The 25,501-nt window shown below is 41.6% G+C and overlaps 1 long non-coding RNA gene across 1 annotated transcript in view; it reads left to right on the top strand.

Annotated features, from left to right (window-relative positions):
• The first annotated feature begins 6,663 nt into the window (after nt 1-6,663).
• LOC116353384 (uncharacterized) overlaps nt 6,664-25,501 on the top strand; it is a 31,334-nt gene continuing 12,496 nt past the window's right edge. Inside the window, exon 1 of the long non-coding RNA XR_004202799.1 lies at nt 6,664-6,785. This is a non-coding gene — a long non-coding RNA (uncharacterized LOC116353384). The remainder of the gene's footprint in view (nt 6,786-25,501) is intronic.

Raw genomic sequence — 25,501 nt, 5'->3', positions numbered from 1 at the left:
TACTAACTTCCCCTACATATTTCCCATAAGTACTGTACCGGGCCAAACAGTAAAAGTATCCTCCTGCCACTGTAAAGGGAGGAAGCCTCGATTTAAGGGGAACCTGTGGATATAAATAGTGCAGATAAATGCAATTGTCATTATCTGGCATTCCTGCTATCATGAACAGCTTTACCATACAGGCCATTCCCCTAGGTGAATTAACTCCATTAAAACATTAAAAAACGCTTTCTGACATGGCACATATTGCACTTTTACTTTCTTCTCCAACACTTTGTTTTTGCATTATTTAAACCAAATTGAACATGTTTCATTATTTATTTGAGGCTAAATTGATTTTATGGATGTATTATATTAAGATAAAATAAGTGTTCATTCAGTATTGTTGTAATTGTCATTATTACGAATCAATTTTAAAAAATTGTCCGTTTAATCTGTTTCGGCTTTTTTTGGTCCTCCAATAATCGGTATCGGCTTGAAAAATCATAATCGGTCGACCTCTACTCTCTACATCGATGTAGATATTCCATAAAAAATCTGCCGTTGCCAGCTACAATAGTCATTTACAACATTAACAATGTCTACACTGTATTTCTGATCAATTTGATGTTATTTTAATGGACAAAAAATGTGCTTTTCTTTCTAAAACAAGGACATTTCTAAGTGACCCCAAACTTTTGAACGGAGGTGTACATAACATGAGCAAGTCTACTTCTGATAAGCTTCCCAGTAAAGCATTAAAAACAGTCAAGCAACCCAAAAAAGTGCTGAAAGTAGCCCATATTAACATATGTGGACTAAGAAACAAGGTTCATGAAGTCAATAATTTACTTGTACCATGTGACATTCATATTCTGACTATCCCTGAAACTCACTTAGACATTATCTTTGATGATGCAGTGGGAGCAATACATGGTTATAACATCTACCGAAAATACAGAAATGCCAATGGGGTGGTATTCTGAACCACATTCCTGTTAACTTTTTATGGCTGCAGGGGCAGTATTGAGTAGCTTGGATGAAAGGTGCCCATATCAAACGGCCTGCTCCTCAGTCATAGTTGCTAATATTTGCTTATTATTATTAGTATTGGATAGAAAACACTCTGAAGTTTCTAAAACGGTTTGAATTATGTTTGTGAGTATAACAGAACTCATATAGCAGGCAAAAACCAGAGAATTACACTTCCTGTTTTTTTGTGGCAGATTTTCAACCAAGGTCTCATTGAAATTACAGCGGGATGTGGATGAGTTCTCACTTCCTACGCCTTCCACTATATGTCAGCAGTCAATAGAACTTTGTATGATGACCCTAATGTGAATGGGGGTCGATTGACACAGGAAATAGTCACCACAGCCATGAGTGGACCATGCTTTCACCAGGCGCATTCACAGGGGAAGGACTTGCGTTCCACCGCTCATCTGAAGTCATTCTAATTCTCTGGTTGGAACGTTATTCAAGATATATGTAAACAACATTCTAAAGATTGATTCAGTACATCGTTTGACATGTTTCTACAGACTGTTACGGAACTTTTGGACACTTCGTCACGTTATAGTGGACCCGCTTTGTGACTTTGGAATTGTTTACCAAACGCGCTAACCAAAGTAGCTAATTGGACATAAATAACTGACATTTTCGAACAAATCAAGCATTTATTGTGGACCTGGGATTTCTAGATCTGCATTCTGATGAAGTTCATCAAAGGTAAGGAAACATTTATCATGTATTTTCAATTTCCAAATGCCTGAAGGTACCACGTTCATCTGTACACACAATGGTACGCAATCATAAACACCATGAGACCATCATACCGTCATACCGCTCAGGAAGGAGAAGCTTTCTGTCTCCTAGTGACACTTTGGTGCAAGAAGTGCAAATCAATCCCAAAACAACAGCAAATTACCTTATGAAGATGCTGGAGGAAACAGGTTCAAAAGTATCTATATCTACAGTAAAACGAGCCCTATATGTACATAACCTGAAAGGCCGCTCAGCAAGGAAGAAGCAACTGCTCCAAAACTGCCATAAAAAAAAGCCAGACTACGGTTTGCAACTGCACATGGGGACAAATATCGTACTTTTTGGAGAAATGTCCTCTGGTCTGATGAAAAAAAATAGAACTGTTTGGCCATAATGACCATCATTATGTTTGGAGGAAAAAGGGGGAGGCTTGCAAGCCGAAGAACACCATCCCAACCGGTATAAAATACAGTATATACATAAAACGAGTAATGTAAGATAGGTAAACATGATTAAAATGGCATTATTTATTATTTTAATCATGTTTACCTATCTTACATTACATTACATTACTCATTACTCGTTTTATGTATATACTGTATTTTATATTAAGGTGGCCAGTGATTGGGTGTCAATGTAGGCAGCAGCCTCTCACAAGCTGTTTTTCAGTCTCTCAGCTTTGATGCACTTGTACTGAACTCGCCTTCTGGATGGTAGTGGTGTGAACAGGCAGTTGCTCGGGGGGTTATTGTCCTTGATTATCTTTTTGGCCTTCCTGTGACATCGGGTGCTAAGCTCGTAATTTTACAATTGTATTCATATTTACAGATGGCATACAAGTTTGTTATTAAGGCACATGAAAGATGGCATTTCAGAAGACAAAATATGCATTTTGATTAAAAAAGGTTACGTTCAAATGGCTCTCCTGTGAAGTGGGTGGGGAGCATTAACCTGTTTGGGATAGGGGGCAGCATTTTCACGTTTGAATGAAAAGCGTGCCCAAACACTCTGAAGTTTCTAGAACTGTTTGAATGATGTCTGTGAGTATAACAGAACTCATATGGCAGGCAAAAACCTGAGAGAAAATCCAACCAGGAAGTGGGAAATCTTAGGTTTGCAGTTTTTCAACTCTTGGTCTATCGAATATACAGTGTCTATGGTGTCAAATTGCACTTCCTAAGGCTTCCAATAGATGTCAACAGTCTTTAGAACCTTGTTTGATGCTACTACTGTGAAGGAGGGGGGGAATGAGGGCTCTTTGAGTCAGTGGTCTGTAAGAGTGCCATGGGCTGACCACGCTCGTTCATGTGATAGTTAGCTTGAGTTCCATTGCATTTCTGAAGAAAGATATTTTTTTTACTTTATCGAACAAATCATACATTTATTGTGGAACTGGGATTCCTGGGAGTGTATTCTGATGAAGATCATCAAAGGTAAGTGAATATTTATAATGCTATTTCTGACTTCTGATGACTCCAACATGGCGGATATCTGTATGGCTTGATTTGTTGTTTGAGTGCCGTACTCAGATTATTGCATGGTTTGCTTTTTCCGTAAACTTTTTTTGAAATCTGACACAGCGGTTGCATTAACATCAACCAGCCCCAGAATTTCCGCTTCCTATTTGGAAGTTTGCCTGCCATATGAGTTCTGTTATACTCACAGACATCATTCAAGCAGTTTTAGAAACTTCAGTGTTTTCTATCCAATAGTAATAATAATATGCATATATTAGCATCTGGGACAGAGTAGGAGGCAGTTCACTATGGGCACGCAATTCATCCAAAGTAAAAATGCTGCCCCCTGTCCCTAAAAAGTTAAGGAGAAGTATTTTTCTAATTCTGTGAATAATACATGTATCTTATATTAATAACGTTTATGATGACTATTTCTGTAAATTGATGTGGCTCTCTGCAAAATCACCAGATGTGTTGGAAGCAAAACATTACTGAACGTAACGAGCCAATGTAAAATGAGATTTTTGGATATAAATATGCACTTTATCGAACAAAACATACATGTATTGTGTAACATGAAGTCCTATGAGTGTCATCTGATCAAAGGTTAGTGATTCATTTTATCTCTATTTCTGCTTTTTGTGACTCCTCTCTTTGGCTGAAAAATGGATGTGTGTGTTTTTGTGACTAGTCTCTGACCTAACATAATCATATGTTGTGCTTTCGCTGTAAAGCCTTTTTGATATCGGACATGATGGGTAGATTAAAACCTCTTAACGTCCCCTGAGACGTCTGCGTCCCACCCAGCCATCTGGAAATGCAAATGCACTACGCCAAATGCTAATAGCACTCGTTAAAACTCAAACGTTCATTAAAACACACATGCAGGGTACTGAATTAAAGCTACACTCGTTGTGAATCTAGCCAACAAGTCAGATTTTTAAAATGCTTTTCGGCGAAAGCATGAGAAGCTATTATCTGATAGCATGCAACACCCCGAAATACCTGAAGGGGACGTAAACAAAATAATTAGCGTAGCCGGCGCTACACAAATAGCAGAAATAAAATATAAAACATTCATTACCTTTGACGAGCTTCTTTGTTGGCACTCCTATATGTCCCATAAACATCACTATTGGGTCTTTTTTTCGATTAAATCGGTCCATATATACCCTAAATATCGATCTATGAAAACTGTGTGATCCAGAAAAAAACACAGTTTCAAAACGCAACGTGATTTTTTAAAATTAAAAAGTTGCCTATAAACTTTCACAAAACACTTCAAAATGCTTTTGTAATCCAACTTTAGGTATTAGTAAACGTTAATAATCTATCAAATTGATCACAGGGCGATGTGTATTCAATAGCTCCACGTCTTCAAATCATGGTGGGAAATCTCTCTTCCAAAACTTCCTGTCGTACACCGGATGGTATGGGGTCTCTATTCTTCGTTTGACCAAGAAACAACTCCCAGGCAATTGCCAAGAATGGCGACATCGTGTGGAAGTTGTAGGACCTGTAATCTCGGAGCCATGTATTTTGCTGTGCCATAGACAATACATGCAAGTGGCGCATTGATATTTTTTCCACTTTTTGGTGATCAGTTTTCCATGGGCTTTTCGACGAAACACACGTTCTGTTATAGTCACAGCGGTGATTTAACCTCTCTGAACTACCGATACCGGATCCGGGAGCGTGACTACACCCTCAGGCTCATTACCATAACGCAACGTTAACGATTTCTAAAAATCGCAAATGAAATGAAATAAATATGCCTGCTCTCAAGCTTAGCCTTTTCTTAACAACACTGTCATCTCAGATTTTCAAAATATGCTTTTGAACCATAGAAAATCAATCATTTGTGTAAGAGTGTTGATGGCTAGCTTAGCATTTAGCGTAGCATTTAGCACATAACATTTTCACAAAAACCAGCAAAGGAATCAAATAAAATAATTTACCTTTGAAGAACTTCAGATGTTTCAATGAGGAGACTCTCAGTTACATAGCAGATGTCCAGTTTTTCCTGAAAGATTCTTTGTGTAGGACAAATCGCTCCGTTTTGTTACTACACATTTGGCTACCGAAACGAACCGAAGATTCAGTCACCAAAACGTCGAACTTTTTTCCGAATTAACTCCATAATATCGACCGAAACATGGCAAACGTTGTTTGAATCAATCCTCAAGGTGTTTTTTCACATATCTCTTCATTGATATGCCGTTCGTGGAAGCATGGTTTTTCTCAGAATCCCATGGAAAAATACCAGCAGCTGAGTTTTGCGCACCAATTTCCACGCAGGACACCGTGCGGACACTTGGAAAATGTAGTCTCTTATGGTCAATCTTCCAATGATATGCCTGCAAATACGTCACAATGCTCCAGACCCCTTGGGGAAACGATAGAAAGGTTAGGCTCATTCCTGTCGCATTCACGGCCATATAAGGAGATGATGCAAATCGGAGCCTCAGAAATCCTGTTCATTTCCTGGTTGCAGAAACATCTTGGTTTCGCCTGTAGCATGAGTTCTGGGGCACTCACAGTGAAAATCTTTGCAGTTCTGGAAACGTCAGAGTGTCTTCTTTCCAAAGCTATCAATTCCATGCATAGTCGAGCATATTTTTGTGACAAAATATTGCGCTTAAAACGGGAACGTCTTTTTATCCAAAAATGAAATAGCGCCCCCCTAAGCTTAAGAGGTTTTAACCAGTTTTAGAAACGTCAGAGTGTTTTCTATCCACACATACTAATCATATGCATATACTATATTCCTGGCATGAGTAGCAGGACGCTGAAATGTTGCGCGATTTTTAACAGAATGTTCGAAAAAGTAAGGCATAGGCTTAAGAGGTTTTAACAAGAAGTGTATCTTTCATTTGGTGTATTGCACTTGTTAATGTATGAAAGTTACATATTTCAACAAAAAACTATGGAATTTCATGTGCTACCTTTTCAGCGGAATGTTGTCGAGGGGTGCCTCTAGCCATAATTAAGCTAGGGAGACAGCGAACCTAACTTATGCATTGAATTACCGCTACTACTTGTGCTTAAGAGAACCCAATATATTATTCAATCTCATCTAGGCAGGGTGCAGAAACAAAGGGAAGTGCTCTCAGCAGAAAAGGAAAATTTACTTCTAATAAACTTACATCTAATAAACTTAGATTGGGGTACAAAACACAACAGTGAAAATAAACAGAAACTGAACACACACACGCTTGTTTTTCTAGCCTCGTGGCGACCATTTTTTTCTCCTATTTTTCCCTTACCCCTAACCCTAAACCTATCCCTAATTGTAACCCTTACCCTAACTCCTAATTTTAAAATAGCCTTTGTCCTCATGGGGATGTGGGAAATGTCCCCACAAGGATAGAAGAACAAGACCACACACACACACAAACACCCCTCCAAAGCCCCTCAATTAGCTCTGTTTTCCCCTCTCTACCCCAACATGTAGGTACCCTGGACGTGTGGCTGAGGGTGAAGAGCATCGCCTCTGTGGACACTAAGGTCTGGAGCCTGATTGGGAACCAAGGTCCTGACTGGAACCAGGCCAACATCATTGTCAACCCCAGCGGACCCTTCCAGGTAAGGCCGTCCACGAGTATGCCTGGACAAAAATGTACCGTATTGACAAAATATTCCAATGACTGCTTTAGATTTCATCGGCATACTAGAAAATTTTAAGTTCAAGGAAACTTCCACATTACATTGGGGGATGACTACTAATGTAAAAAATGAAATCAAAATAATTCTGACAAAAGGTTTGCTCACACTTTATTTGGATAGTCCGGATTGTCCAAATAAAGTTTTACCCAAGGTTTTTACAGGACACCGATGATTTATGATGAGAATGCGTAATCCACAGAATGTTCAGTGCTTTTTTGTACAAAATAAAGTGATTTGTAAACAAAAACAAATAGCAAAAATTTGCTAAAATGTAAATATGTTTTACCAAATGCAGGCATCCTGCCCATCCCTGGTCATGGGTAAGCCTGATATTCCTGGTTGGCACGCTATGGAGGTCCACTCGGCTCCACAGGAGCCTCAGTTGCACTTTACTCCCACTCATCCCTATGGAGGTCGGGCATGCTGAAGCGCTGACTCAGTGTGCGGTGTGTGTAGTGTGCAGTGATTACCGCTCAGGGCTCCATCTCATCTCCCCAGGTCCCCTGTTTGTGCTGAGTCAAGTCTATATAGCGTGTGTGTGTGTGTGTGTGTGTGTGTGTGTGTGTGTGTGTGTGTGTGTGTGTGTGTGTGTGTGTGTGTGTGTGTGTGTGTGTGTGTGTGTGTGTGTGTGTGCGTGTGTGTGTGTACATCTGTGTCTTATCTGGGTCATTGTAAGAGTTTGGATATACGGCTCTTATGTATGTGTACATGCCTGTATTTGAACGTGTGTATTTACAGTAGAGGAACATGCATATATTGGTTTGCCTTGCCAGTCAGCAACCTGCTAGTTGGAATATATCGCAGAATACAAACAAAGTAGTCATTCCTTACGCAAGGCAATCAAACAGGCAAAACGTCAGTATAGAGACAAAGTTGAGTAACAATTCACAGGCTCAGACACGAGACGTATGTGGCAGGGTCTACAGAGAATCACGGACTACAAAATAAATAGTAGCCATGTCGAGGACAAAGACATCTTGCTTCCGTACAAGCTAAACACTTTCTCTGCCCACTTTGAGGATAACACATTGCTAACAACACTGCCTGCTACCAAGGACTGTGGGCTCTCATTCTCTGTGGCCAACGTAAGACATTTAAACGTGTTAATCCTCGCAAGGCTGCGGGCCCAGGTGGCACTCAGAGCATGTGCAGACCAGCTGGCTGGTGTGTTTACAGACATATCCAGTCTCTCCCTATCCCAGTCTGCTGTCCCCACCATTGTTCCTGTACCTAAGAATACAAAGGTAACTGAACTAAATGACTATCGCCCCGTAGCATTCACCTCTGTCATCATGAAGTACTTTGAGAGACCAGTCAAGGATCACATCACCTCCATCTTACCTGTCACCCTAGACCCACTTCAATTTGCTTCCTGCCCCACCGTCTACAGACGATGCAATCGGCATCACGCTACACACTGCCCTATCCCATCTGGACAAGAGGAATACCTATGTAAGAATGATGTTCATTGACTATAGCTCAGCATTCAACACTATAGTGCCCTCCAAGTTCATCTGTAAGCTCGAGGCCCTGTGTCCAAACCCCGCCCTGTGCAACTTGGTCCTGGACTTCCTGAGGGGCCGCCCCCAGGTGATGAAGGTAGGAAACAACACCTACACTTCGCTGACCCTCAACACTGGGGCCCCACAAGGGTGCGTTCTCAGCCCTTTCCTGTACTGCCAATTCACCCATGACTGCATGGCTAAGCACGCCGCCAACTCAATCATCAAGTTTCCAGACAACACAACAGTAGTAGGCTTGATTACCAACAATGACGAGACAGCCTACAGAGAGGAGGTGAGGGCTCTGGGACAGAGAGACTGGAAAAACAGATTATATCTAAAATGGCCATCAGACTGTTAAATAGCCATCAATATCACAGATAGGCTGCAGCCTATATACACACAAGTATTGGCCACTGGTACACTGGTATAAATGGTACACTAGTCACTTTACATATCTTGCATTACTCATCTCATATGTACATTTGAAGTCGGAAGTTTACAAACACCTTAGCCAAATACATTTAAAATCATTTTTTCACAATTCCTGAATATTAATCCGAGTAAGAATTCCCTGTTTTAGCTCAGTTGGGATCATCACTTAATTTTAAGAAAGTGAAATGTCAGAATAATAGTAGAGAGAATGATTTATTTCAGCTTTTATTTTTTGCATCACATTCCCAGTCGGTCAGGAGTTTATATACACTCAATTCGTATTTGGTAGCATTGCCTTTAAATTGTTTAACTTGAGTCAAACGTTTCGGGTAGCCTTCCACAAGCTTCCCACAATAAGTTGAGTTAATTTTGGCTCATTGATTTGCAGTTTTTGCACCAAAGTATGTTCATCTCTAGGAGACAGAACACTTCTCCTTCCTGAGCGGTATGATGGCTGCCTTGTCCAATAATGTTTATACTTGCGTACTATTGTTTGTACAGATGAACGTGGTCCCTTTAGGCGTTTGAAATTGCTCCCAATGATGAACCAGACTTGTGGAGGTCTACAATTATTTTTCTGAGGTCTTGGCTGATTTCTTTTGATTTTCCCATGATGTCAAGCAAAGAGGCACTGAGTTTGAAGGTAAGCCTTGAAATTCATCCACAGGTACACCTCCAATTGACTCAAATTATGTCAATTATCTGAACAGAAACTTCTAAAGCCATAACATCATTTTCTGGAATTTTCCAAGCTGTTTAAAGGCACAGTCAACTTAACGTATGTAAACTTCTGACACACTGGAATTGTGATACAGTGAATTATACGTGAAATAATCTGTCTGTAAACAATTGTTGGAAAAATTACTTGTGTCATGCACAAAGTAGATGTCCTAACCGACTTGCCAAACTATAGTTTATTAATAAGACATTTGTGGAGTGGTTGAAAAACTAGTTTTAATGACTCCAACTTCTGACATCAACTGTATGTAATGTAGTAGAATGTTATTAACCGACACTGAATCGTAGGAGCTAACTACTAGCTATGTAATGTTAGAAGTTGGACAGAAGAACTCCCAGGGCTGCTTACATGAGATGCTATCATCACACAGTCATTCGTAGGTGTCCTTTACGGCTACCTTTGTGTCAGAATGAAAGGCTGAAAAGTATTGGTTGTAGCCAAACTGACACTCAAAATTGTGCAAAATTAGTTTTGTTTTCAAATATATTTTTTCTTCTCAAAATATTTTTGGGGAATAAACTGCATAATGTTTTGCGCTCTATTACAAATATTTATCTTGTTAGATATGCGTAAATGGCTGTAAGGGAGTCCAGTGCAGGAGAGCAGATTTTGGGTAGCAAACGGAGCCTTTTATTTAGGCGAACCAAAAGCAAACGGAACAATGAACACAAAATAGCATGGGTTAACATAACCCAGCGCAACAGACTAACGTGCACAGAACATGAAACAGAATAAACAATACCACTCAAAGACATGGGGGAATCAGAGGGTTAAATACACAACACATACTGAGGGGAAATGAGAACCAGGTGTGTGGGAAAACAAGAAGACAAATGGAAAATTAAAAATGGATCAGTGGTGGCTAGAAGACTGGCTACGTCGACCTCCAAGCACCGCCCGAACAAGGAAGAGGCATCAACTTCGGTAGAAGTCGTAACAGGTCTAAATTTACCCAGAGGGTATTTCGTTTTTAATGAAATAGAAACACTATAATATTCATAAAATTAATTAAGCAAGTGCCAGTCAAAAGTTTGGACACACCTACTCATTCCAGGATTTTTCTATATTTTACAATTTTCCACACTCCAATGGTACCACACTCCAAGTGATCTAACATAATCATATGTTGTGCTTTAGCTGTAAATCATTTTTGAAATCGGACACGATGGGTAGAAGATGTTTATCTTTCATTTGCTGTATTGGACTTGTTAATGTGTGAAAGTTACATACAGTGCCTTGCAAAAGTATTCGGCCCCCTTGAACTTTGCGACCTTTTGCCACATTTCAGGCTTCAAACATAAAGATATAAAACTATAAAACTGTAAAACTTTTTTGTGAAGAATCAACAACAAATGGGACACAATCATGAAGTGGAACGACATTTATTGGATATTTCAAACTTTTTTAACAAATCAAAAACTGAAAAATTGTGTGTGCAAAATTATTCAGCCCCCTTAAGTTAATACTTAGCGCCACCTTTTGCTGCGATTACAGCTGTAAGTCGCTTGGGGTATGTCTCTATCAGTTTTGCACATCGAGAGACTGAAATGTTTTCCCATTCCTCCTTGCAAAACAGCTCGAGCTCAGTGAGGTTGGATGGAGAGCATTTGTGAACAGCAGTTTTCAGTTCTTTCCACAGATTCTCGATTGGATTCAGGTCTGGACTTTGACTTGGCCATTCTAACACCTGGATATGTTTATTTTTGAACCATTCCATTGTAGATTTTGCTTAATGTTTTGGATCATTGTCTTGTTGGAAGACAAATCTCCGTCCCAGTCTCAGGTCTTTTGCAGACTCCATCAGGTTTTCTTCCAGAATGGTCCTGTATTTGGCTCCATCCATCTTCCCATCAATTTTAACCATCTTCCCTGTCCCTGCTGAAGAAAAGCAGGCCCAAACCATGATGCTGCCACCACCATGTTTGACAGTGGGGATGGTGTGTTCAGGGTGATGAGCTGTGTTGCTTTTACGCCAAACATAACGTTTTGCATTGTTGCCAAAAAGTTCAATTTTGGTTTCATCTGACCAGAGCACCTTCTTCCACATGTTTGGTGTGTCTCCCAGGTTGCTTGTGGCAAACTTTAAATGACACTTTTTATGGATATCTTTAAGAAATGGCTTTCTTCTTGCCACTCTTCCATAAAGGCCAGATTTGTGCAATATACGACTGATTGTTGTCCTATGGACAGAGTCTCCCACCTCAGCTGTAGATCTCTGCAGTTCATCCAGAGTGATCATGGGCCTCTTGGCTGCATCTATGATCAGTCTTCTCCTTGTATGAGCTGAAAGTTTAGAGGGACGGCCAGGTCTTGGTAGATTTGCAGTGGTCTGATACTCCTTCCATTTCAATATTATCGCTTGCACAGTGCTCCTTGGGATGTTTAAAGCTTGGGAAATCTTTTTGTATCCAAATCCGGCTTTAAACTTCTTCACAACAGTATCTCGGACCTGCCTGGTGTGTTCCTTGTTCTTCATGATGCTCTCTGCGCTTTTAACGGACCTCTGAGACTATCACAGTGCAGGTGACTTGATTACACACAGGTGGATTGTATTAATCATCATTAGTCATTTAGGTCAACGTTGGATCATTCAGAGATCCTCGCTGAACTTCTGGAGAGAGTTTGCTGCACTGAAAGTAAAGGGGCTGAATAATTTTGCACGCCCAATTTTTCAGTTTTTGATTTGTTAAAAAAGTTTGAAATATTCAATAAATGTCGTTCCACTTCATGATTGTGTCCCACTTGTTGTTGATTCTTCACAAAAAAATACAGTTTTATATCTTTATGTTTGAAGCCTGAAATGTGGCAAAAGGTCGCAAAGTTCAAGGGGACCGAATACTTTCGCAAGGCACCGTATTTCAAAAAAATATTTTAGAATTTCGCACGCTGCCTTTTCAGCGGAATGTTGTCGAGGAACCCCTGCGCTAGAAATGTTAAGCATATTTCTATGTGCTACTATCCAAATGTCAGATTAAGACTCTTTTCCTTATTCACACAACTCGCATATCACAGTCACGCAATGCTATTCTCAAACATACCTATTCAATTAGTTGTATTTCAACAATATTTTAACCTGCAGGAATATTTTCAAATTTCTATCTCATGATTAGTTCCTAGGATAATGCATCTTTCAATACTTCTAAAATGGGGTACAGGTTTAAAACAAGTACAGGTTTACCTTACTATCTTATACTGTATCATACAGATTCCGGATGTTTTAACATTAAATGGCCAAAACTAGTTCACACAGATTCTAGATTTTTAACACTAAATTACCAAACCTAGGGCATACCTGGCTAGTGCATTTAAAATATTTGGAATTCACCACTTCTGAGGATCACTTAGACAGTCGCAAAGACACTTTTGAGAATGAGGTTCTTTTCCCATTGGGTTTCACCAGGTACCGTGCTTCACACAGAACCCACAGTCATCCTGGCCCCTAACCCCTACAAACCGCACCAATCCCAACTGGGATAAATTATCCACTCGGCTCGCTGCCTCTCAGATCAAAGGTGGGTCCATCTGCTTCGTTCCCAAAGTTTGGTCTCCCTGAGATCCCAAGTTTGAGGGATCCCTCCTGCACGATTTACCCAGGTCGTCAGGAGCGGTCACCAAGTGAAGATTTACATCCCATCCTCATTGCCAAATGTGGTGGTTAATTTCTTTACTATCAAATGAGGAGAGGCAAACTTATCACACAAGTCATTTTTTGAAAAATAACATTCCCAAAGTAAACAGGCTATTTTTTCAGGACAAGACGCTAGAATATGCATATAATTGACAGCTTAGGGTAGAAAACACTCTAAAGTTTCCAAAACTGTAAAAATATTGTCTGTGAGTATAACAGAACTGATATTGCAGGCGAAAGCCTGATAATAATCGAATCGGGAAGTGGCTCTTATTTTGAAACCCCTGTCTTTCTATGCATCCCTATTGCCCATTGAAAGGGATATCAACCAGATTCCTTTTTCTGTAGCTTCCCGAAGGTGTCTACAGCCTTTAGACGTAGTTTCAGGCCTTTATTTTGAAGAATGAGAGTAAAGTCAACATTGCGTAAGTGGTCAGTTGTTGGCTCTCAGTGGGATTTTTGTGCTAAACAGAGAGGTAGCCATTTTTCCTCCCGGTCCTAGTGAAAAGCCAACTGTCCCGGTTGATATATTATCGAATAGATATTTGAAAAACACCTTGAGGATGAATTATAAAACACGTTTGCCATGTTTCTGTCGATATTATGGATATAATTTGGAATTTTTGTCTGCGTTGTCGTGACCGCTATATCCGGTGGATTCCTAGGCATAACGCATCAAACTAACGGAGGTATTTGGATATAAAAAATATCTCTATTCAACAAAAGGAACATTTGCTGTCTAACTGGGAGTCTCGTGAGTGAAAACATCCGAAGCTCATCAAAGGTAAACTATTAATTTGATTGCTTTTCGTGACCAAGTTACCTGCCGCTAGGTGTACATAATGTTTTGTTGGTATAAACTTATACAAAAGCTTGTATTGTTTTCGCTGTAAAGCATAATTTCAAAATCTGAGATGACAGGGTGATCAACAAAAGGCTAAGCTGTTTTTCGCAATATTTCACTTGTGATTTCATGAATATGAATATTTTCTAGTCAGATTATTTGACCGTTGCGCTATGCTATTTAGCGTAGTTGATGACAATTATCCGGGGGGGGGGGTTCCAAGAGGTTAAGTAGCATTGTGGTACGTGGCTAGGGGCTAGTGATGTATTTTTTACATCAATTTCCATTATTAAAGTGGCTGGAGTTGAGTCAGTGTGTTGGCAGCAGCCACTCAATGTTAGTGGTGGCTGTTAAACAGTCTGATGGCCTTGAGATAGAAGCTGTTTTTCAGTCTCTCGGTCCCTGCTTTGATGCACCTGTACTGACCTCGCCTTCTGGATGATAGCGGGGTGAACAGGCAGTGGCTCGGGTGGTTGTTGTCCTTGATGATCTTTATGGCCTTCCTGTGACATCGGGTGGTGTAGGTGTCCTGGAGGGCAGGTAGATTTCCCCCGGTGATGCGTTGTGCAGACCTCACTACCCTCTGTAGAGTTTTACGGTTGTGGGCGGAGCAGTCGCCATACCAGGCGGTGATACAGCCCGACAGGATGCTCTCGATTGTGCATCTGTAGAAGTTTGTGAGTGCTTTTGGTGACAAGCCGAATTTCTTCAGCCTCCCGAGGTTGAAGAGGCGCTGCTGCAACTTCTTCACAACGCTGTTTGTGTGGGTGGACCAATTCAGATTGTCCGTGATGTGTACGCCGAGGAACTTCAAATTTACTACCCTCTCCACTACTGTCCTGTCGATGTGGATAGGGGGGTGTTCCCTCTGCTGTTTCCTGAAGTCCACAATCATCTCCTTAGTTTTGTTGACGTTGAGTGTGAGGTTATTTTCCTGACACCACACTCCGAGGGCCCTCACTTTCTCCCTGTAGGCCGTCTCGTCGCTGTTGGTAATCAAGCCTATCAATGTAGTGTCGTCCGCAAACTTGATGATTGAGTTGGAGGCGTGCATGGCCACACAGCCGTGGGTGAACAGGGAGTACAGGAGAGGGTTCAGAACGCACCCTTGTGGGTTCCCAGTTTTGAGGATCAGCGGGGTGGAGATGTTGTTACCTACCCTCACCACCTGGGGGCGGCCCGTCAGGAAGTCCAGTACCCAGTTGCACAGGGCTGGGTCGAGACCCAGGGTCTTGAGCTTGATGACGAGTTTGGAGGGTACTATGGTGTTAAATGCTGAGCTGTAGTCGATGAACAGCATTCTCACATAGGAATTCCTCTTGTCCAGATGGGTTAGGGAAGTGTGCAGTGTGGTTGCGATTGCATCGTCTGTGGACCTATTTGGGCAGTAAGCAAATTGGAGTGGGTCTAGGGTGTCAGGTAGGGTGGAGGTGATATGGTCCTTGACTAGTCTCTCAAAAAGCACTTCATGATGACGGAAGTGAGTGCTACGGGGTGGTAGTCATTAAGCTCAGTTACCTTAGCTTTCTTGGGAACAGGAACAATTGTGGCCCTCTTGAAACATGTGGGAACAGCAGACTGGGATAAGGATTGATAGAATATGTCCGTAAACACACCAGCCAGCTAGTCTGCGCATGCTCTGAGGACACGGCTGGGGATGCCGTCTGGGCCTGCAGCCTTGCGAGGGTTAACACGTTTAAATGTTTTACTCACGTCGGCTGCAGTGAAAGAGAGTCTGCAGATTTTGGTTACGGGCCGTGTCAGTGGCACTGTATTGTCCTCAAAGCAAGCAAAAAATATATTTAGTCTGTCTGGGAGCAAGACATCCTGGTCCGCGACAGGGCTGTTTTTCTTTTTGTAATCTGTGATTGACTGTAGACCCTGCCACATACCTCTTGTGTCTGAGCCGTTGAATTGTGACTCTACTTTGTCTCTATACTGACGCTTAGCTTGTTTGATTGCCTTGCGGAAGGAAGAGCTACACTATTCGGTCATGTTTCCGGTCATCTTGCCCTGGTTAAAAGCAGTGGTTCGTGCTTTCAGTTTCACGCGAATGCTGCCATCAATCCATGGTTTCTGGTTTGGGAATGTTTTAATCGTTGCTATGGGTACAACATCGTCAATGCACTTTCTAATGAACTCGCTCACCAAATCAGCATATTCATCAATGTTGTTGTTTGACGCAATGCGCAACATAACCCAATCCACATGATCGAAGCAGTCTTGAAGCGTGGAATCAGATTGGTCAGACCAGCATTGAACAGACCTGAGCGCGGGAGCTTCTTGTTTTAGTTTCTGTCTGTAGGCTGGAAGCAACATAATGGAGTCGTGTGCAGCTTTTCCAAAAGGAGGGCGGGGGAGGGCGTTATATGCGTCGCGGAAGTGAGAATAGCAATGTTCCAGGGTTTTACCAGCCCTGGTTGCGCAATCGATATGCTGATACAATTTAGGGAGTCTTGTTTTCAGATTAGCCTTGTGAAAATCCCCAGCTACAATGAATGCAGCCTCAGGATATGTGGTTTCCAGTTTGCATAGTCAAATAAAGTTGGTTCAAGGCCATCGATGTGTCTGCTTGGGGGGGAATATATACGGCTGTGATTATAATCTAAGAGAATTCCCTTGGTAGATAATGCAGTCGACATTTGATTGTGAGGAATTCTAAGTCAGGTGAACAGAAGGACTTGAGTTCCTGTATGTTCTTATGATCACACCACATCTTGTTAATCATAAGGCATACCCCCCCGCCCCTCTTCTTACCAGAAAGATGGTTGTTTCTGTCGGCGCGATGCGTGAAGAAACCAGCTGGCTGCACCGACTCCATTAGCGTCTCTCGAGTGAGCCATGTTTCCGTGAAGCAAAGAACGTTACAGTCTCTGATGTCTCTCTGGAATGCTACCCTTGCTCGGAGTTCATCAACCTTGTTGTCAAGAGACTGGACATTGGCGAGTAGTATGCTAGGGAGCAGTGCGCGATGTGCCCGTCTCCGGAGCCTGACCAGAATACCGCTTCGTTTGCCTCATTTACGGCATCGTTGTTTTGGGTCATCGGCTGGGATCCAATCCATTGTCCTAGGTGGAAGGCAGAACACAGGATCCGCTTCGGGAAAGTCATATTCCTGGTCGTAATGATGGTGAGTTGACGTTGCTCTTATATTCATTAGTTCTTCCCGACTGTATGTACTGAAACCTAAGATTACCTGGGGTACCAATGTAAGAAATAACATGTAAAAAAAAAAAATACTGCATAGTTTCCTAGGAACACGAAGCGAGGCGGCCATCTCTGTCGGCGCCGGAAATATTCGAACACCATCATGAAGTTTGACGTTGACACAACAGTGGTTGGCCCAATCACCAACAACGACGAGACAGCGGAACGTGGAAGGACAACAACCTCTCCCTCAACGTGATCAAGACAAAGGGTATAATTGTGGACTACAGGAAAAGGAGGAATGAGCCCCCATTCTCATCAACGGGGCTGTAGTGTAGCAGGTGTCCATATCAGCAACAAACTAACATGATCCAAGCACACCAAGACAGTCATGAAGACTGAAAAGATTTGGCATGGGTCCTCAGATCCTCAAAAGGCTGCACCATCGAGAGCATCCTGATGGGTTGCATCACTGCCTGGTATGGCAACTGCTCGGACTCCAACCGCAAGGCACTACAGAGGGTAGTGTGTACAGCCCAGTACATCACCGGGGCCAAGCTTCCTGCCATCCAGGACCTCTATACCAGGCGGTGTCAGAGAAAGGCCCTAAAAATTGTCAAAGATTCCAGCCGTCCTAGTCATAGACTGTGCTCTCTGCTACCATACGGCAAACGGTACTGGAGTGCAAAGTCTAGGTCCAAGAGGCTTCTAAACAGCTTCTACCCCCAAACCAAAGTACTCCTGAACAATCAAATGGACAAACAATCAAACAGCTATCCAGAATTTTTGCATTGCCATAAGCTGTTGCTACTCTCTGTTATTATCTCTGCATTGTAACTCTACCTACGTGTACATATTACCTCAATTACCTCGACTTACCGGTTTCCCCACATATTGACTCTGTACCGTTACCCCATGTATATAGCCTCACTATTGTTATTTTACTGCTGCTCTTTAATTATTTCTTACTTTTATTTTTTAGGGTTAGGATTGTTGGTTAAGGGCTTGTGAGTAAGCATTTCACTGTAAGGTGTTGTATTCGGCGCATGTGACAAATAACATTTGATTTGAATTGATTTAAAAGTAATCCTCAAATATAAGCATCTAGTTTTTCAAAAGTTTCTGTAATCCGTTACGTTACAAGCTAAAATATTGTAATCGGATTACAGTTACCGGTTTTTGTAGTCTCTTCCATGTAATCCGTTACTCCCCAACCCTGGTGACAACATAGCATATTATCCAGGCTCACCTGTTGGATTGGATTTACTGTACTTACTCAAACTCATGCTCTCTCATCCATGTAAAAGTCTCCCAGATTTTTATAAAACTAACGTGTCCATCCCCCTATCCCCAGGTGAGGCTATGGAACTCTAGAGCAGGACATCAAAAACCTGACATCCTTTTGTCAGCTACCCACAAACAGTTCCCTGAGGAAGGACAGGTATCAAACCTTTCAAATGCCACATTTTGGGGATGACCAAACGCAATAAAGTTATGTATAAAAAAAAATATTTAAAAAAATTGTTAGATTACAAAATAATAACATTTTCGGCACATTGGTTTTCATATTTTTTCTGACCACTAACTTCTGTAGTAACTTCAATATCAAAAAACACTTAGAGCTTATGATTCAAAATGTATCAAATCCGTGCAAGACTCATGTCCAGGGTGAATACATTTTTATTAATGTACTGTATCACACAGGTGTGTCAACTAAAATGTATATCACAGTCAAGACTGAAGAATGGGACAAATAGACAAAGTGAAGATAAGTCAGTGCTTTCGTACAATACAAGTCGACAGAATGGCTGTGAAACAGGGAAACTTTTACTGTGCTCCCAGGTAAGGCCGTTGCTTCCGGTAGCACTGAAGGTCCCAGTATTCAGGCAGCAGAAGATGTGTTTCACCATCCAGGCCCATGTCACAGCATGCTGTGGCCTGATAGGGAGATGATAATACATTTTGTAGCTTTCATCACCAAAGCCATGTTAGCATTTACTGCACATGTTGCTGAAAATCCAACAATGGTTCTGTGTCATTGATATTTAGCAATTCCTGTACAATATTCAGTTAATAAGAATGGACTGTAATACATCTAGGGTCCTGTAGTGAAACGACTGCTGTGCAAGGTCTTGGGCAACAGCTTTCTTCCAGGACCCTTATTTACAAAGTGTCTCAGAGTAGAAATAGTGATCAAGGATTAGCTCCCCCTTGTAAATGTAATTGTACTCCATGTGAAGGCAAAACATATCCTAAATCAGCTTGGTGAATACAGGCCCGGTTTGTCAGCAGCATGCTGCTTTCTGTGATCGCCTGGGCATGCTCTTGATGAGGTGGCAGATGGTCTCCTTAGGGATCTCCTCCCAGACCTGGACTAAAGCATCCGCCAACTCCTGGACAGTCTGTGGTGCAACGTGATGTTGGTGGATGGAGCGAGACATGATGTCCCAGATGTGCACAATTGGATTCAGGTCTGGGGAACGGGCGGGCCAGTCCATAGCATCAATGCCTTCCTCTTGCAGGAACTGCTGACACACTCCAGCCACATGAGCACATGGAGGGCTGTGCGGCCCCTCAAAGAAATTCCACCCCACACCATAACTCACCCACCGCCAAACCGGTCATGCTGGAGGATGTTGCAGGCAGCAGAACGTTCTCCACGGCGTATCCAGACTCTGTCACGTCTGTCACATGTGCTCAGTGTGAACCTGCTTTCATCTGTGAAGAGCACAGGGCACCAGTGGCAAATTTGCCAATCTTGGTGTTCTCTGGCAAATGCCAAACGTCCTGCACGGTGTTGGGCTGTACACAACCCCCACCTGTGGACCTCGGGCCCTCATTACCACCCTCATGGAGTCTGTTTCTGACCGTTTGAGCAGACACATGCACAATTGTGACCTGCTGGAGGTCATTTTGCAGGGCTCTGGCAGTGCTCCTCCTGCTGCTCCTTGCACAAAGGCGGAGGTAGCGGTCCTGCTGCTGGGTTGTTGCCCTCCTACGGCCTCCTCCACGTCTCCTGATGTACTGGCCTGTCTCCTGGTAGCGCCTCCATGCTCTGGACACTACGCTGACAGACACAGCAAACCTTCTTGCCACAGCTCGCATTGATGTCCCATCCTGAATGAGCTGCACTCCCTGAGCCACTTGTGTGGGTTGTAGACTCCGTCTCATGCTACCACTAGAGTGAAAGCACCGCCAGCATTCAAAAGTGACCAAAACATCAGCCAGGAAGCATAGGAACTGAGAAGTGGTCTGTGGTCACCACCTGCAGAACCACGCCTTTATTGGGGGTGTCTTGCTAATTGCCTATAATTTTCACCTGTTGTCTATTCCATTTGCACAACAGCATGTGACATTTATTGTCAATCAGTGTTGCTTCCTAAGTGGACAGTTTGATTTCACAGAAGTGTGATTGACTTGGATTTACATCGAGTTGTTTAAGTGTTCCCTTTATTTTTTTGAGCAGTGTATTTATGTTAGATCACCACCAAATCCAAAAAAACACACAGCCATTTTTCCCAGCCAAAAATAGTCACAAAAGCAGAAATAGAGATAAAATTAATCACTAACCTTTGATAATCTTCATCAGATGACACTCATAGGACATCATGTTACACAATACATTTATGTTTTGTTCGATAATGTGCATATTTATATCCACAAATCTCAGTTTACATTGACGCCATGTGCAGAAATGCCTCCAAAATATCCTGAATAATTACAGAGTGCCACGTCATATAACAGAATTACTCATCATAAACTTTGATGAAAGATACATGTTTTACTTATGATTAAAGATAAACTTGTTCTTAATGCAACCGCTGTGTCAGATTTAAAAAAAACTTTACTTAATAAGCATACCATGCAATAATCTGAGACGGCGCTCAGAGGTACACAACATTTCTCCGCCATGTTGGAGTCAACAGAAGTACGAAATTACATCATAAATATTCCCTTACCTTTGATGATCTTTCATCAGAATGCAGTGCCAGGAATCCTAGTTCCACAATAAATCGTTGTTTTGTTCGATAATGTCCATTACTAGTGTCCAATTAACTACTTTTGCTAGCGCGTTTAGTTCACATGTCCAAACATGTGGCGCCAGTCCAGGCGAACTCGGACCAAAACCTCAAAAAGGTATATTCCAGGTTGAATAAACTGGTCAAATTAAGTAGAGAATCAATCTTCAGGATGTTGTTAACATATATATCCAATAACGTTCCAACCGGAGCATTCGTTTTTGTCTACAGAGTAATGGAACGCAAGGCGATATCATGCATTCTGCCAGACCACTGACTCAAATACAGTGCCTTGCGAAAGTATTCGGCCCCCTTGAACTTTGCGACCTTTTGCCACATTTCAGGCTTCAAACATAAAGATATAAAACTGTATTTTTTTGTGAAGAATCAACAACAAGTGGGACACAATCATGAAGTGGAACGACATTTATTGGATATTTCAAACTTTTTTAACAAATCAAAAACTGAAAAATTGGGCGTGCAAAATTATTCAGCCCCCTTAAGTTAATACTGTGTAGCGCCACCTTTTGCTGCGATTACAGCTGTAAGTCGCTTGGGGTATGTCTCTATCAGTTTTGCACATCGAGAGACTGACATTTTTTCCCATTCCTCCTTGCAAAACAGCTCGAACTCAGTGAGGCTGGATGGAGAGCATTTGTGAACAGCAGTTTTCAGTTATTTCCACAGATTCTCGATTGGATTCAGGTCTGGACTTTGACTTGGCCATTCTAACATCTGGATATGTTTATTTTTGAACCATTCCATTGTAGATTTTGCTTTATGTTTTGGATTATTGTCTTGATGGAAGACAAATCTCCGTCCCAGTCTCAGGTCTTTTGCAGACTCCATCAGGTTTTCTTCCAGAATGGTCCTGTATTTGGCTCCATCCATCTTCCCATCAATTTTAACCATCTTCCCTGTCCCTGCTGAAGAAAAGCAGGCCCAAACCATGATGCTGCCACCACCATGTTTGACAGTGGGGATGGTGTATTCAGGGTGATGAGCTGTGTTGCTTTTACGCCAAACATAACGTTTTGCATTGTTGCCAAAAAGTTCAATTTTGGTTTCATCTGACCAGAGCACCTTCTTCCACATGTTTGGTGTGTCTCCCAGGTGGCTTGTGGCAAACTTTAAATGACACTTTTTATGGATATCTTTAAGAAATGGCTTTCTTCTTGCCACTCTTCCATAAAGGCCAGATTTGTGCAATATACGACTGATTGTTGTCCTATGGACAGAGTCTCCCACCTCAGCTGTAGATCTCTGCAGTTCATCCAGAGTGATCATGGGCCTCTTGGCTGCATCTCTGATCAGCCTTCTCCTTGTATGAGCTGAAAGTTTAGAGGGACGGCCAGGTCTTGGTAGATTTGCAGTGGTCTGATACTCCTTCCATTTCAATATTATCGCTTGCACAGTGCTCCTTGGGATGTTTAAAGCTTGGGAAATCTTTTTGTATCCAAATCCGGCTTTAAACTTCTTCACAACAGTATCTCGGACCTGCCTGGTGTGTTCCTTGTTCTTCATGATGCTCTCTGCGCTTTTAACGGACCTCTGAGACTATCACAGTGCAGGTGCATTTCTATGGAGACTTGATTACACACAGGTGGATTGTATTTATCATCATTAGTCATTTAGGTCAACATTGGATCATTCAGAGATCCTCACTGAACTTCTGGAGAGAGTTTGCTGCACTGAAAGTAAAGGGGCTGAATAATTTTGCACCCCCAATTTCTCAGTTTTTTATTTGTTAAAAAAGTTAGAAATATCCAATAAATGTCGTTCCACTTCATGATTGTGTCCCACTTGTTGTTGATTCTTCACAAAAAAAAACAGTTTTATATCTTTATGTTTGAAACCTGAAATGTGTCAAAAGGTCGCAAAGTTCAAGGGGGCCGAATACTTTCGCAAGGCACTGTATATATATATATGGGGTTAAATAAATGTACAAACATAGAGATATATATTATACAACTTTTGAAGTTAATATAATGCCATTGTTAAGTGGGAAAACCGCTCTGGAAAAGGACGGAACAGCTCCTCTGAATATGAGCATAAAAGAGATTGTAAATTCACTGTCTAGGTATTTGAAGAACCATTTCAAAGTAGAGAAGTGTAGGCAATTCAAAATAAAGAAATATTTCATCATTGTTGACAAAGACACGATTGACTTTAACTGTTTTAACCAAAGTAAGAAAAAGGGATGATAAATTATTTCTGAAAGTTTCAAAACTCTTGGTGAACAGATCAAAACCTTAAATTAAGAAATTCAACAATTACAGGCAAGGGTCGTAAAAACAGACTTGGCTCCAACATGTGGAGGACCCTTTGTTCCCTCAATCTACCCTCAGGCTGAGTTGCGCAAGGATGATCGGGTTTCAAACATCTGGTCAGCACTGCCTGGCTTTGAGTTAACAGATACTGACAGCAGTGACAAACGATGTCTTAGGCCAACCAGAACACAGGCTGTAAAAGTAAGTAAAGACAAACCTCTAGTGACAGTAATCACACAAAAATCAGCATATCCAAAACAGTTGGATGAATGTTCAAAAACTTTGAAGCATCCACGAGATGTGGGTATCAGAGTTGTGCAGGTTCCGAGTGAAACCAACAACATTATTCGTTCAGCAAAAAATAAACCTGGTGAATGTCATTATTGCGGGATTTCTGGTCACCGGCAATGAGAATTTCAGAAAAGAAAACATGTTCCTATGAGGAATTGCCAGAAGAAGCCCGGTTCGTCTAAGGGAAAATGGAATCAAGACAACAGCCCCAATGACACAATGTTGATGCAGAAATGTAAGAAGCTCTCTCCGGCTCAGCAGCAGAGTTTGCTGGATGCTGTTGAGGGAAACTAATAGACCCCTCTTACGTCCTATCTCAGCTGGTGTACATATGAAATCGGATGGAATATATGTGAACATGATGGTTAAAAACTTTGCAGTAGATGTTTTAGTAGGTACTGGTGCTAAAGTCACTGTATTGCCCAGGTGTGGGGGGGAGGGAACACAGATATGAAACAGACCGAACCATTATCAATTTCTATTGGTCCATTGAAGATTGTTGCAAGGGTGTGGATAGGCTCATTTAAACGACCTATTTTAGGCCTTATGCAACTTGACTCTACATGAACATTTCTGAAGGGAAGGTGACGTGGCACACCATGTAATCCAGCTACTCTGATGCTTCCCCCAGAGACCACATTACTTGAACATGACTGTTGTGAGTTGTTTTTGGATCTGCTCCTTGATGGGTTTATTAAGAGTCATCCATTGGTAAACCCTGAGTTTATTTTACACACAGATGGTTCAAGCATTGTGGAGGAGGGTATGAGGAAGTTAGGCTGGGCATGGGCAGTTACTACAATGTACAATGTGATAGTGACAGGCACGTTAGATTTGAGAAAAGCAGATGTTCACTTTATGAATGATACAATGCTTAACTATTTCATACAACTCTCTAATGCAGTAGGGTATGCAGACAGACAAGTAAAAGAGGTGTGGGGAATAACTCCCGAGGGGGGACATGACGTAGTACCAGGACAGTGGCATTAGGGCCAAAATAATTTAGACATTAGGGCCAAAATGGGAAGGTCTTTATCAAGTTTAGCTTCTAACGAGGTCAGCAGTAAAAGTCCAGGGAAAATCAAGATGGATACATGACACTCATTGCAAGGGTGTCCATTTTGATGACAAAGCAGAGCCTGGAGAATGAAGAACTGATTGATTAGCAATCGGGGGCCAATCTCGGGTGAAGAAGCATAGTAAGATGATCAGAATCTGATAAGCTTCTATGTTGTACACCGCAGTCATCATATTTGGGATATCTAGGTGACATGTCCAACTTTTTCCTGAAAATCAGGATATGTTTACATAGGGAAATCTACAGTTGAAGTCGGAAGTTTACATACACCTTAGCCAAATACATTTGAACTCAGTTTTTCACAATTCCTGACATTTAATCCAAGTAAAAATTCCCTGTTTTAGGTCAGTTAGGATCACCACTTTATTTTAAGAGTGTGAAATGTCAGAATAATAGTAGAGAGAATTATTTGGCCCAGTTTTATTGCAAGAAATTCTAATTGGTCAACCACAGGCTAGGGCTGGGTTATGAACTACATCCTGTCCGTTTGTTATGTGGAGAGAATCACAGGAGAGAATCACTGAGAACAGGGGAGTGATTTGTCCTATTTGAATAAACCAATTTTCCTCCCCCTTATTTGCTTTGGGGTCTGTGTTATTAAAGAATAACATCAACTGCTAACAATATCAAACAATTGGAAATGCACCCACAACATGCATTCAGAATGATTGCTATGGTCAAG

Source organism: Oncorhynchus kisutch, linkage group LG14 (assembly GCF_002021735.2).
Source record: "Oncorhynchus kisutch isolate 150728-3 linkage group LG14, Okis_V2, whole genome shotgun sequence".
In the NCBI taxonomy this organism is placed as follows: Eukaryota; Metazoa; Chordata; class Actinopteri; order Salmoniformes; family Salmonidae; genus Oncorhynchus; species Oncorhynchus kisutch.
This window is presented reverse-complemented; position numbering and strand designations above follow the sequence as displayed.